At 50.6% G+C, this 12,157-nt stretch overlaps 1 pseudogene; it reads left to right on the forward strand.

Annotated features, from left to right (window-relative positions):
- The first annotated feature begins 1,849 nt into the window (after positions 1-1,849).
- Positions 1,850-8,451, forward strand: LOC123399423 (annotated as a pseudogene).
- The last annotated feature ends 3,706 nt before the right edge of the window (positions 8,452-12,157 follow it).

Here is a 12,157-nt window from a genome sequence, read left to right on the forward strand (position 1 = left end):
TGAGCAACATGCCTTAGGGGCCTTACTGGTCGCAAAGCCGCTCGGCCACCCAGGTGTCGCCCATGTCGGCACCCAGGGCACTGGGGCTTTGCCCCATGAGGAACAACCTTGGTAATGGGTTGCGCCTCACGGCAACAGGGAAATGTGCGGGACCGGGACCCGCAGACATAGAGTGCCAAAAGGGTCTCCACCCCGTACCACCGACAAAGCAGGAGCTACTCAGGAGGAGTTGTGGAAGGGATTGGCACAAACCCACGAGCTAAGTACCCCGCAGGCCCAGACGGGGGCCATCTGGTTTCGTGTCGAACCAAGAACAAATTAAAAACACGCGTACTAACAAAAGGATGCAGGGCCTAAGGACTAAGCTGCAGCAAGGAACGAGGCCATCGACCAAGCATGCAGCGGCACGAACGATGCCTCAGGAGGATGGGAACACCTGAGGGCCCTGGCCGCCGTTACCCCCGAGCAACGGTTGGGTCATTGACGGGCCCCATGCAAGGAAGCCAAGCCGCAACGACAACCAGCGAGCAAGCCATTGATTCAAGAGCGAAAGGAAAAAGGGAGAGCGGTGAAGGTAACATACAAAAGTCTAACACCCGACGGGGCAGTGTTCATGGTCAAACATTACAGGGGCAGGAAAACACAAGTCGGGGGACGCCTAGGGGGAGAGGCCGCTGACACCGCCCTTGGCGGCGGCAGGCTCGGCGTCGGAGCCCTCCCCTCACTAGAGACGGGCACCCGGACGTACCGCTCCACCAGAGCGTCCACACGCGGGCGCACTTCGTCCGAGATAAGACGCCGGAGCTCAGCGGGCACCGGCTCGACGACGCGCTCGAGATCAAGCTACGGGACGAGGCGGCGCAGGTTGGAGAAGACGAGTGTCAAGGCAAGGCCCAGAAGCTCGCGTGCGTCGGACGCGTTGTCCTCCTCCACGTGGGAGATGCTGGCCTCCAACGTCTCCACCACCTTCTGAAAGAAGGCGGGGTAGCCCCCGTTGCTGCTCACCTTTGGCAACACCGGGGCATCCCCCACGAATCGGCGTGTCACGCCTGCCGCCCGGCCGGCGATGCTCTTGAACTGCTTGGCACGCTGGGACTCCATCATCCGGGCGTACGCCGCCTCGTCCTGGGCAGCCTGAACAGTGTCGGCTGCCTCCTGGACCTGTCTCTGCAGCGACGCCAACTCCACCTTGGCCTCCGCTTCGCCTTGGCGGGTGGCCTGGAGGGCGGCCTCAGCACTCTCGAGCTGAGCCCACAGCCCCTCCGCCTCCTCCTGAAGCTCGCCGAGCTTGAGCTTCTTGGCTGCGGGCGCTCTGGAGAAAAGGGAAGATCAACCACCAAGCAGCGGATGGGACAATAAGGAAAGGGGTGCAGATGAGGGACTTACTCATCGGTCAGAGCCCAGCGGCGGCGGACGCGCGGTGACCCTGAGGGCCCTCTGCCGCTGCTCTCGGGGCCAGACGAGGGAGCGGACGGAGCCGCGCGTTTCCCCTTGCCAGGATCACCTCTTGGAGACGCCATGGAGGACGAAGAAACGAAGGGGAGAAGACGTTTTTCTCGATGGGGCAAAGGAAGCAAAGAGGGAGCTCAAGATCGCAGTGCCTCCCCCTTGCTAGGGACGGGGCAGATTTATTGGCGAACCGCGACCAGCAAGTGTCGTGGGAGCGCGAGCGTTGCGCGCCCCTCGGGTGCCGCGAGGTGGGCCGACAGGCGCATTGCCGCCCACGTCGCCTCACCTGACAACCGAGCAGTCACGTCCGTGAGGGTCGTTGGGCGTGGGTCGGCCGCGCCGATGCCATTGTAACAATGATGGCCGGCGCGGTTCTTGGAGATCGTGCCATCGTGGTCTGATGCGCCCCGGACGCCTCGGGAGCGAGAGCGTCACCGCATGGCGGCTAGACACGTGTGCCGCCTGGCCCGCAGGCAATTGGGGCCCGCGACGCCTCGGGCCGTCCCCGAGGCTTCGCCCAGAAGCAAACCCGAGCGCGTCGTGGGCCCGGGGGCTACTATCGGCGTTCTGGGAATGGGGGGTACGCGGACCTGCCTGCGTGCAGCCCAGGGTTGGCCCACTACATCGACCAAAAACCAACACGCCCGGCACCACTCAAGGCAAGGCCCTCGCGAGGGGTCAAGCCTCGCGAGGAGGAACAGCATGAAGACCCGCAGGGGGGCTCCTCGGGACCCCTCTGGAGATGCGGATCTTCCGAGGCGAGATCCGGCCTCAGGAGTCGAGGATGACGCGGGGGAAGGACATGCGAGCAGTAGACAGCAGGATGGTGCAGTTCCTCCTTTAGTGCAAAGGGGGCGAGGACGTACGCAGGTCTCCAAGGCATCTCCCAAAGGTTTCCACTCTGGTGCAACAAGGCCACCACCGCCCGCCTGCAGGACGGAAGTCATCCCTGGACCCATCCCTGCTGCGTTGACAGCCACTTTGCAGGCGAAGACTACTTTTGGACACGGGAAGCATGTTCCACTGTCCCCTTTAAAATTGGCCGTTGTGGGATCCCTTCCCGCTAAAACGATAAGGGAAGAGGACCAGGGTTGCCACTATATATATAGAGAGTAGGTTACTTCATAGGGGGGTTCATTCATTCGCCCACTGGCACCACACAAAGGCCATCCAGCCTCCGGAGGCCCTCGGACACTGTACTAGTTCACCCACCAACCTTGACGAGAGGCAATCCACCAAAGCAGGAGTAGGGTATTACGCTTCTCAGCGGCCCGAACCTGGGTAAACTATCTGTTCTGTGTCTTCCTCACCATCGAGTGAGTTCTCTGTCATCCCCAGCGAGTAGCGAGTTAGGTGAGGCGAGTCCGCGAGAGATCTTCATACATACCCCTGAATCTTTAGGGTTTTGCGGAGCCCGAAATCCGACATTTTGCAAGTAGTGTTTGTCTATAAAATATAGGGTGGGTGTTGATTCTAGTGTGTGCACTGTGCATTCCCCAAGCATACTTAAATAGTGCACACATCTAGGGGAGCTTGTCTATATTTTGTAGAGAGTGGGGTTTGCATTATATATCTTGTTTATATCTTCTGTGCAAATCCAGTGTTGTCAACAATCCACCAAAAAGGGGAAGATTGTAAGGGCATATTTCTACCTTAGTGGTTTTGGTGATTTATGACAATGTGTTTGCGGACTAATCGTGTGCACTAAGCCTTTCAGGTATATTATCATTTGGCACAAGACGATGCATGCCCCTTGGTGTTTTAATATGGAGACCGTTTACTCTCCTTCATTTCTTTGTCCGTGGACTTGAGTCGTAAGAAAAGTCGTACTATTAAGAGGGGATCCGCTTCGGAAAGGTTTGGGTGGAATCGTCACGTACAAATTCCTATGCACCCTCCTTCCTACCTCAATGGAGCATCTGACCTTGGCCCAGCCCTGCCTGGAAGGATCCAAGCGGTAGTGCCGCTCCCTGGAGCGGTATTACCTCTTATGATCTGGGGCAGGTTTTCTTTGGCCAGTTCCACTGGCTAGTGCAGCTGCTCGTGGGTCTCGACACTTTTCCTGTCGGACTGAGCGGTTTCTAGAGCGGTAGTGAAGGGTAGTAGTACCGGCCAGCAAGCGGTAGTACCGCTTGTTACTACCGTGCCAGAATTCCCTTGTTCTTCTTGGTAGGTTTGTAGCTTGTCTTGAGCGGATATAGGAGGCGGTACTACCTCCTATGATCGATAGTACCGCTCATGGCAGCGGTAGTACCGCTCCGAGGTACTACCTCCCTCTGCCTCCCTCGTGGACTGCTGCCCTCTACCCCAAGCGGCGGTACCGCTCCCCTTGGAGCAGTACTACCTCTTATGATCGGTAGTACCGCTCCCTGGAGTGGTAGTACCGCTCATGTGTGGGCTAAGGAGGTTGGTTGGATTTGTCCTCCCATTATATAAAGGCGTTCTTCTTCCCTCAGAAGACTACCTTTCCCAACCCTAAGCTCCATTGTTGCTCCAACCTCCATTTTCACCCGATCTCTCTCCCTAGCCAACGAAACTTGTTGATACTCTAGGGTTTGCTTGAGAGAGTCTTGATCTACACTTCCACCAAGAGAAATTTGACTCTCCCCACCAATCCCTCGTGGATCTTGTTACTCTTGGGTGTTTGAGCACCCTAGACGGTTGAGATCACCTCGAAGCCATATTTCATTGTGGTGAAGCTTCGTGGTTTCATTAGGAGCCTCCAATTCGGTTGTGGAGATTGCCCAACCTTGTTTGTAAAGGTTCGGTTGCCGCCTTCAAGGGCACTACTAGTGCAGCACCTCGCATTGTGTGGGGTGTGAGGAGAATACGGTGGCCTTAGTGTCATCTTATGGAGCATTATGCCTCGACACCGCTCCAACGGAGACGTACTTCCCCTCAAAGGAAAGGAACTTCGGAAACACATCCTCGTCTTCATCGGTTCCACTTGTGGTTACTTCTTACCTTTACTTGTATTAGTTACTTACTTGTTATTATTGTTGCTAGCATCATATAGGTTGCTCGCTTAGTTGCATATCTAGACAACCTATTTGTTGTCAAACTTAATTTGTTCAAGAAAAGCTTAGAATTGTTAGTTGCCTATTCACCCCCCCCCCCCCTCTAGTCAACCATATCGATCCTTTCAACATTGTAGTCTAACATGAAAAGTTCTTGGTGGAAGAAAAGGGTTGGATCTTGAAGTTTGTTGCAAATTTGGGAATGAGACTCCAACTAGGGCGGCACACCCCTAGGTATAGAGATCACTACTAGCAGGGTCACGGCCACTGTAGTGCCAAAAGTGTGGCCCGCATAGGGCCCAAAATTTTTATATAGGCCTAGTACTAGAAAGAAAAACTGAGAGTTATTGGGCCTGGTGACGTCGAAGTTCGGCCGCTGGAGTCTGGAGTCGAGGGGACCAGGCCATTGATTGAGTCATCCAACGTAGGGATCAAGCACACTCCTCCCGACCCTCCTCCTATCGCTACACGGTTGTAGGGATCGAGATTCCCCTAAAAAGCTATAAGATCGATCGACACATGAACCGAAGAATAGTTGCCTTGTCTTGTCTACTCGTCGCCTCGTGCCCTCGTCCCTTCGCCTGCGCCCTCGTGACGATAAGCAGTCGGCCCTGGTGAGTTTGCCTTTATCTCCTCTTGTGGTCCCTCAACATTACTTTAGATCAATCGGATCATCAGAATTCTGAACTTTTTTAAAGAGGCATCGGTGTTATGTAAGACATTATATTATATACTCTCTTCGTTTCTAAATATAAGTCTTTTAAAAGAATCCACTACCGACTACATATGGAGCAAAATAAGTGAATCTACACTTTAAAATATGTGTATATACATTCGTATCTAGTCGATAGTGAAATCTCTAAAAAGACTTATACTCCCTCTGTCTCGAAATATCTGTCGCAGCTGGTCATTTTGCAGAAACAACCTTGCTTTTTTCCGTATTCAACCCGCACTCCCGACTCGTCTCTGTCACTCAGCTCCCCGCATTCACTCTCCTCACCCCTCTCAGCTATCGCCTTGCCGTCGCCGTCACCAGCCGCCGAGCTCCTCTCAGCTACCCCTCTCCCATCACCTCTCCATCACCGGCCGACGTCCTCCTCTCAGATCTCGCCTCTCCCCTTGCCTCGCCGCCACATCGCAGCTGGTAATTTTGCTTCTGTGTTCCACCAAAAATGGAACCTTTTGTTCCAAGCCGGCGACGAATCGCCGGATCTGGCGTTAGCGAGACGGGATCTTCTTCGCGCTGCCGCACGACGACAAGCTAGAGGCGTGGGCGCGGCCCTTCCTGCGCCAGCTGAGCTCCAGCGATGGCGGCAGCGCGCTGGCACCGGCGCCGCGCCAGCCGGAAGAGTGGGAGTGCGGAGGCGGCACCGGCACCGGCAGGCGGGGGTCGAGGAGGTGGTCGAGGAAGAAGGCGCGGGCGAGGGGCCACTGGCGCGGCTGCGGCGGCGGCGGGTTCTGCCGGGCGCCGGAGGATGCCGCGGCGGTCGCCGGTCGGGAGGAAGCGGGTGATGGTGGTGGTGGACCAGAGCTACGGGGCCAAGCACGCCATGATGTGGGCGCTCACCCACGTCGCCAACTGGGGGTACTTCCTCACGCTGCTCCACGTCCTGCCGCACGGCAGCGGCGCCCGCGGGGAGGACGCCTCCGCGCTCGCCAACTCCCTAGGCTCCCTCTGCAAGGCCTGCAAGCCCGAGGTCGTGCCTCTCCTCCCTTCCCTTCTGCAAGTCACCTTCTTTTCTTTCATGTGCACTGAACTGCTCTCGTTTTGGTCAAATACTCCATTAGTGTTATGCAGAATGCAGTAACTTAAGTTGCTTTACATTTCATTACTGCAATGGCATTAGTTTGTAATGGTTGTGGTTTTATTCTTGCTGCTACTTCGGCGCTGCCGGGTGCATTTCTCTTAGATGTTAGCGCTGCCGTTTGAAGTTTCAGTCATTCAGCAGGAAATGAATTTTGCAACATATGCACATGTCGATATTATTTGCTGCATTGACATGATCTTTTGGGATTTATTTTAATGGAGCACTGATAAGCTTGTGCTGGAAGACAGTGATAATCTTTACTTAGGAGTTTACTGAAACTGTTGTATTCTGCAACTGCTGCTAATCTTCAGTTAGGAGTTTACCAAAACGGTTGTATTGTGCAACTGCTGCTAATGTTCAGTTAGGAGTTGGGAGTTGTATGGACTGTTGTCTGTTCAAGGAGTTGAATAGAACTAGTTGGTATTTGCATTATGCATGTTGTACAGATGCTAGAAGGTGATCTGAAGCTAAACTGGTTTTGGGCAGAAAATCATTAGGCAAGAGTTAAGCTAGGTGTAGAGATGTACGTAGATCAGATCAGAACATTGATGAAAAGGAAAATTTGCAGCCTAGTCTCTCTAGAAACCTTAAGGATGTTTTAAAAAATGAAGAAAGAACATGCAAATAAATTCCAACAACTTCAAATAAGTTCCAACAAATCATATAAATACGAAAAAATTCAAATTAATACGAATTCCTTTATTTTCCTTTTCTTTCACAAGACATACACATAAACATACACACATACTCGAGTTGACACACACACACATACTCGAGTTGACATACACATAAACATCCCCTCTATTGCCCTTCTCCTATAAGGGCCCGAGTCTCAACAACTAGCTCAGCACTGCAAGATAGAAAGATGATTGGCCTTCCCTCGTTCTGACGCCAATCCTTGTGCAAGTGTGGGAGGTTGTAATTATTTCCTCTTTGTTTTTCATGACCTCAACCATAACCGCTTGTAGGGTCACAAAACTTCTGAACAACTTGTCGACCTCATAATTCTCGAACTCTTCCTCCACACCTTCTACCAATTCTCGAATATTTTTCGGTGATCTGCAATCAGTCAAGTTCAGATCTGCCATATCCATGACGATGAGTCGATCCTCCTCTTCATTTTCAGGTACTCCATCCTCCTCTTGCGGAGGATTCAAGTTCAGATCTGTCATATTCATGGCGAATTCCTAACAAAAATTTAACATTCAGTTAATTTGTTCTGAAACTGTCACATTTGTTGAGCTGTGGAAGCACAGAAATTTGTTCTGAAACTGTCACATTTGTTAACAAACACAATATGAAAGATAGTTCTGTTATTTGTTTCAAAGAAAGCCACAGTTCGTAGTTTTACTGCATTTGTTCCATTAATTGCTTTAGTTGATATCCTGTTGATTTTCTTTAGTGATGTCTCATGAGAAGTTTGTCATTAAACCAGGAAGAAGACTACACGGTTGCGGAGATCATCCTGTACAACGCTATAGGGCGCCATAAGCTTCAGATCATGGCTTGCCACGCTTCCCAGTCCCACGGCGTAGATCGCCAGGCTCCTCATCCACTAGTGAGTCGCAAATCGTCATCTCTTTCTCTTCTGCTTTAGCCTTTTCTTTTCACCATTGCTTTACCATGTTTTGAAACTATCACATTGTTACAAAACTGTCAAAATACTGTGCATACTTGGTGGTCTCTGCACCGACGCTTCTTCCTGGGCATCACTATGATACAAGAATCAAGTTTAATGCAACTGTAGTAGAAGCAATTGAACTCCTGGAAATACATGCATCAACTTTCGAATCTTGTGTGCCGGTCATATAGAACCAATCCCATATGTCCTGTAGGCTGTATAATCTTTCAGTTCTCGCCAATGCTATTTCTATCAACACTTCAAAATTGTTCATGCCAAAAAAACTGCATTAGTCTAAACTGAGTTGGAATGGCAAAATATATGCATGATCCAAGAATCAAAACATGACATTTGTAAACATGTACTTTCAGCAGTCTCACCTCAATAGTGACTTTCTTTAGGTTCTTGTTGGTTTAACACTACTCTTCAGGTTCATTTTTATGAGGTTCTTATTCTTCAGTTTCTACTGGACAAGGAGCTCAGCGAGGCGCCGTATGAGGAGCTTGGCGAGGCACCGAAGGAGGAGATTGGTGAGGCACTGCAGCCTAGGTGCTAGTCAAGGAGATCCGCGAGGCACCGGAGGTCGACTAGGTGCTGGTCGAGGAGCTGCAGCTCGGCTAGTCATGCTGGTCAAGGAGCTCCGCGAGGCGCTGGAGCTCAGCCAGGCGCTGGTCGAGGAGCTTGGTGAGGCGACGCGTCTGGAGCAGAGGGACGGAGGTGGGCCGACGGCGAGGGGCCTGGGCAGGAGCTTCGGCCGGCGGTGGCGGGCCTCGAGCATGAGCTCCGGTCGGCAGCGGCGGAGGGCCTCGAGCAGGAGCTCCGGCGCCGGCGGAGGGCCTCGAGCAGGAGATCCGGCGAGGATTGAGATATGTACCACGAAGCTCACGCGAGATCGCGGGCAGGTGCGGAAATCACGGGGAGGTGGGATCGCGGGCAGGTGCAGAGATCACGGCGAGCTGGAATCACGGCGAGCTGGATCACGGAAGGGAAAGGGGGAGTCTGGGGATCACGACGATGTTAATACTGGATTGCTAGCTATTTAAAATGTAAAGGGTGTAAATGAAAAATTGTACTTAGTTCAAAAATTTTGTCACCTGCGACAAATATTTCAGGACGGAGGGAGTATTTAAAAACAAAGGAGGCATATTATAATTTTTTTTCCTGCATGACCATCAACGAGATAGCCTTGGGATCACCACTAAAAAACTCTAACCATCACCAAGAGAGACGCCTTGGGATCGCCACTAAGAAACCCTAACCATCACCAAGAGAGACGAACTAAAACTCAATTCATACTTTAATGCCTTTTTTTGCGCCAAGATAGACGCCTTGAGATCGCCACTAAGAAAACTTAACCATCACCAAGAGAGACGAACCAAAACTCCGTTCATACTTTTTTAGAATGACTTTTGTTTTTTCAGAATGACTTTTGTTAATACACATTGTAAGTGTCTAACTGCTAGCTCTCCCCTCCCCCTTGAATTTGCTTTGCAAACTCTATATGGACTGCCTCAGTCATGTGTTTGCGGACTAATCGTGTGGTTTTGGTGATTTATGACAATGTGTTTGCGGACTAATCGTGTGCACTAAGCCTTTCAGGTATATTATCATTTGGCACAAGACGATGCATGCCCCTCGGTGTTTTAATATGGAGACGGTTTACTCTCCTTCATTTCTTTGTCTGTGGACTTGAGTCGTAAGAAAAGTCGTACTATTAAGAGGGGATCCGCATCGAAAAGGTTTTGGTGGAATCGTCACGTACAAATTCCTATGCACCCTCCTTCCTACCTCAATGGAGCATCTGACCTTGCCCCAGCCCTGCCTGGAAGGATCCAAGCGGTAGTACCGCTCCCTGGAGCGGTATTACCTCTTATGATGTGGGGCAGGTTTGCTTTGGCCAGTTCCACTGGCTAGTGCAGCTGCTCGTGGGTCTCGACACTTTTCGTGTCGGACTGAGCGGTTTCTAGAGCGGTAGTGAAGGGTAGTAGTACCGGCCAGCAAGCGGTAGTACCGCTTATTACTACCGTGCCAGAATTCCCTTGTTCTTCTTGGTAGGTTTGTAGCTTGTCCTGAGCGGATATAGGAGGCGGTACTACCTCCTATGATCGATAGTACCGCTCATGGCAGCGGTAGTACCGCTCCGAGGTACTGCCTCCCTCGTGGACTGCTGCCCTCTGCCCCAAGCGGCGGTACCGCTCCCCTTGGAGCAGTACTACCTCTTATGATCGGTAGTACCGCTCCCTGGAGTGGTAGTACCGCTCATGTGTGGGCTAAGGAGGTTGGTTGGATTTGTCCTCCCACTATATAAAGGGGTTCTTCTTCCCTCAGAAGACTACCTTTCCCAACCCTAAGCTCCATTGTTGCTCCAACCTCCATTTTCACCCGATCTCTCTCCCTAGCCAACGAAACTTGTTGATACTCTAGGGGTTTGCTTGAGAGAGTCTTGATCTACACTTCCACCAAGAGAAATTTGATTCTTCCCACCAATCCCTCGTGGATCCTGTTACTCTTGGGTGTTTGAGCACCCTAGACGGTTGAGGTCACCTCGAAGCCATATTTCATTGTGGTGAAGCTTCGTGGTTTCATTAGGAGCCTCCAATTCGGTTGTGGAGATTGCCCAACCTTGTTTGTAAAGGTTTGGTTGCCGCCTTCAAGGGCACTACTAGTGCAGCACCTCGCATTGTGTGGGGGCGTGAGGAGAATACGATGGCCTTAGTGTCATCTTGTGGACATTATGCCTCGACACCGCTCCAACGGAGACGTACTTCCCCTCAAAAGGAAAGGAACTTCGGAAACACATCCTCGTCTTCATCGGTTCCACTTGTGGTTACTTCTTACCTTTACCTGTATTAGTTACTTACTTGTTATTATTGTTGCTAGCATCATATAGGTTGCTCGCTTAGTTGCATATCTAGACAACCTATTTGTTGTCAAACTTAATTTGTTCAAGAAAAGCTTAGAATTGTTAGTTGCCTATTCACCCCCCCCCCCCTCTAGTCAACCATATCGATCCTTTCAACATTGTAGTCTAACATGAAAAGTTCTTGGTGGAAGAAAAGGGTTGGATCTTCAAGTTTGTTGCAAATTTGGGAATGAGACTCCAACTAGGGCGGCACACCCCTAGGTATAGAGATCACTACTAGCAGGGTCACGGCCACTGTGGTGCCAAAAGTGTGGCTCGCATAGGGCCCAAAAATTTTATATAGGCCTAGTACTAGAAAGAAAAATTGAGAGTTATTGGGCCTGGTGACGTCGAAGTTGGGCCGCTGGAGTCTAGAGTCTAGGGGACCAGGCCATTGATTGAGTCATAGAACGTAGGGATCGAGCACACTCCTCCCGACCCTCCTCCTATCGCTACACGGTTGTAGGGATTGAGATTCCCCTAAAAAAGCTATAAGATCGATCGACACAGGAACCGAAGAATAGTTGCCTTGTCTTGTCTACTCGTCGCCTCGTGCCCTCGTCTCTTCGCCTGCGCCCTCGTGACGATAAGCAGTCGGCCCTCGTGAGTTTGCCTTTATCTCCTCTTGTGGTCCCTCAACATTACTTTAGATCAATCGGATCATCAGAATTCTGAACTTTTTTAAAGAGGCATCGGTGTTATGTAAGACATTATATTATATACTCTGTTCGTTTCTAAATATAAGTCTTTTAAAAGAATCCACTACCGACTACATATGGAGCAAAATAAATGAATCTACACTTTAAAATATGTGTATATACATTCGTATCTAGTCAATAGTAAAATCTCTAAAAAGACTTATATTTAAAAACAAAGGAGGCATATTATAATTTTTTTCCTGCATGACCATCAACGAGATAGCCTTGGGATCACCACTAAAAAACTCTAACCATCACTAAGAGAGACGCCTTGGGATCGCCACTAAGAAACCCTAACCATCACCAAGAGAGACGAACTGAAACTCAATTCATACTTTAATGCCTTCTTTTTTTGTGCCAAGATAGACGCCTTGAGATCGCCACTAAGAAAACTTAACCATCACCAAGAGAGACGAACCAAAACTCCATTCATTCTTTTTTAGAATGACTTTTGTTTTTTCAGAATGACTTTTGTTAATACACATTGTAAGTGTGTAACTGCTAGCTCTCCCCTCCCCCTTGAATTTGCTTTGCAAACTCTATATGGACTGCCCCAGTCATGTCGAGTGGAATATAACAAACGATCGGGATCAATACAGTAGTACTTATGACACTCCATTTCACAGTGACACATCGATCAACAACTAAAACAACAGAGACAC

The sequence above is a fragment of the Hordeum vulgare genome, chromosome 1H (assembly GCF_904849725.1).
Source record: "Hordeum vulgare subsp. vulgare chromosome 1H, MorexV3_pseudomolecules_assembly, whole genome shotgun sequence".
Taxonomy (NCBI): Eukaryota; Viridiplantae; Streptophyta; class Magnoliopsida; order Poales; family Poaceae; genus Hordeum; species Hordeum vulgare.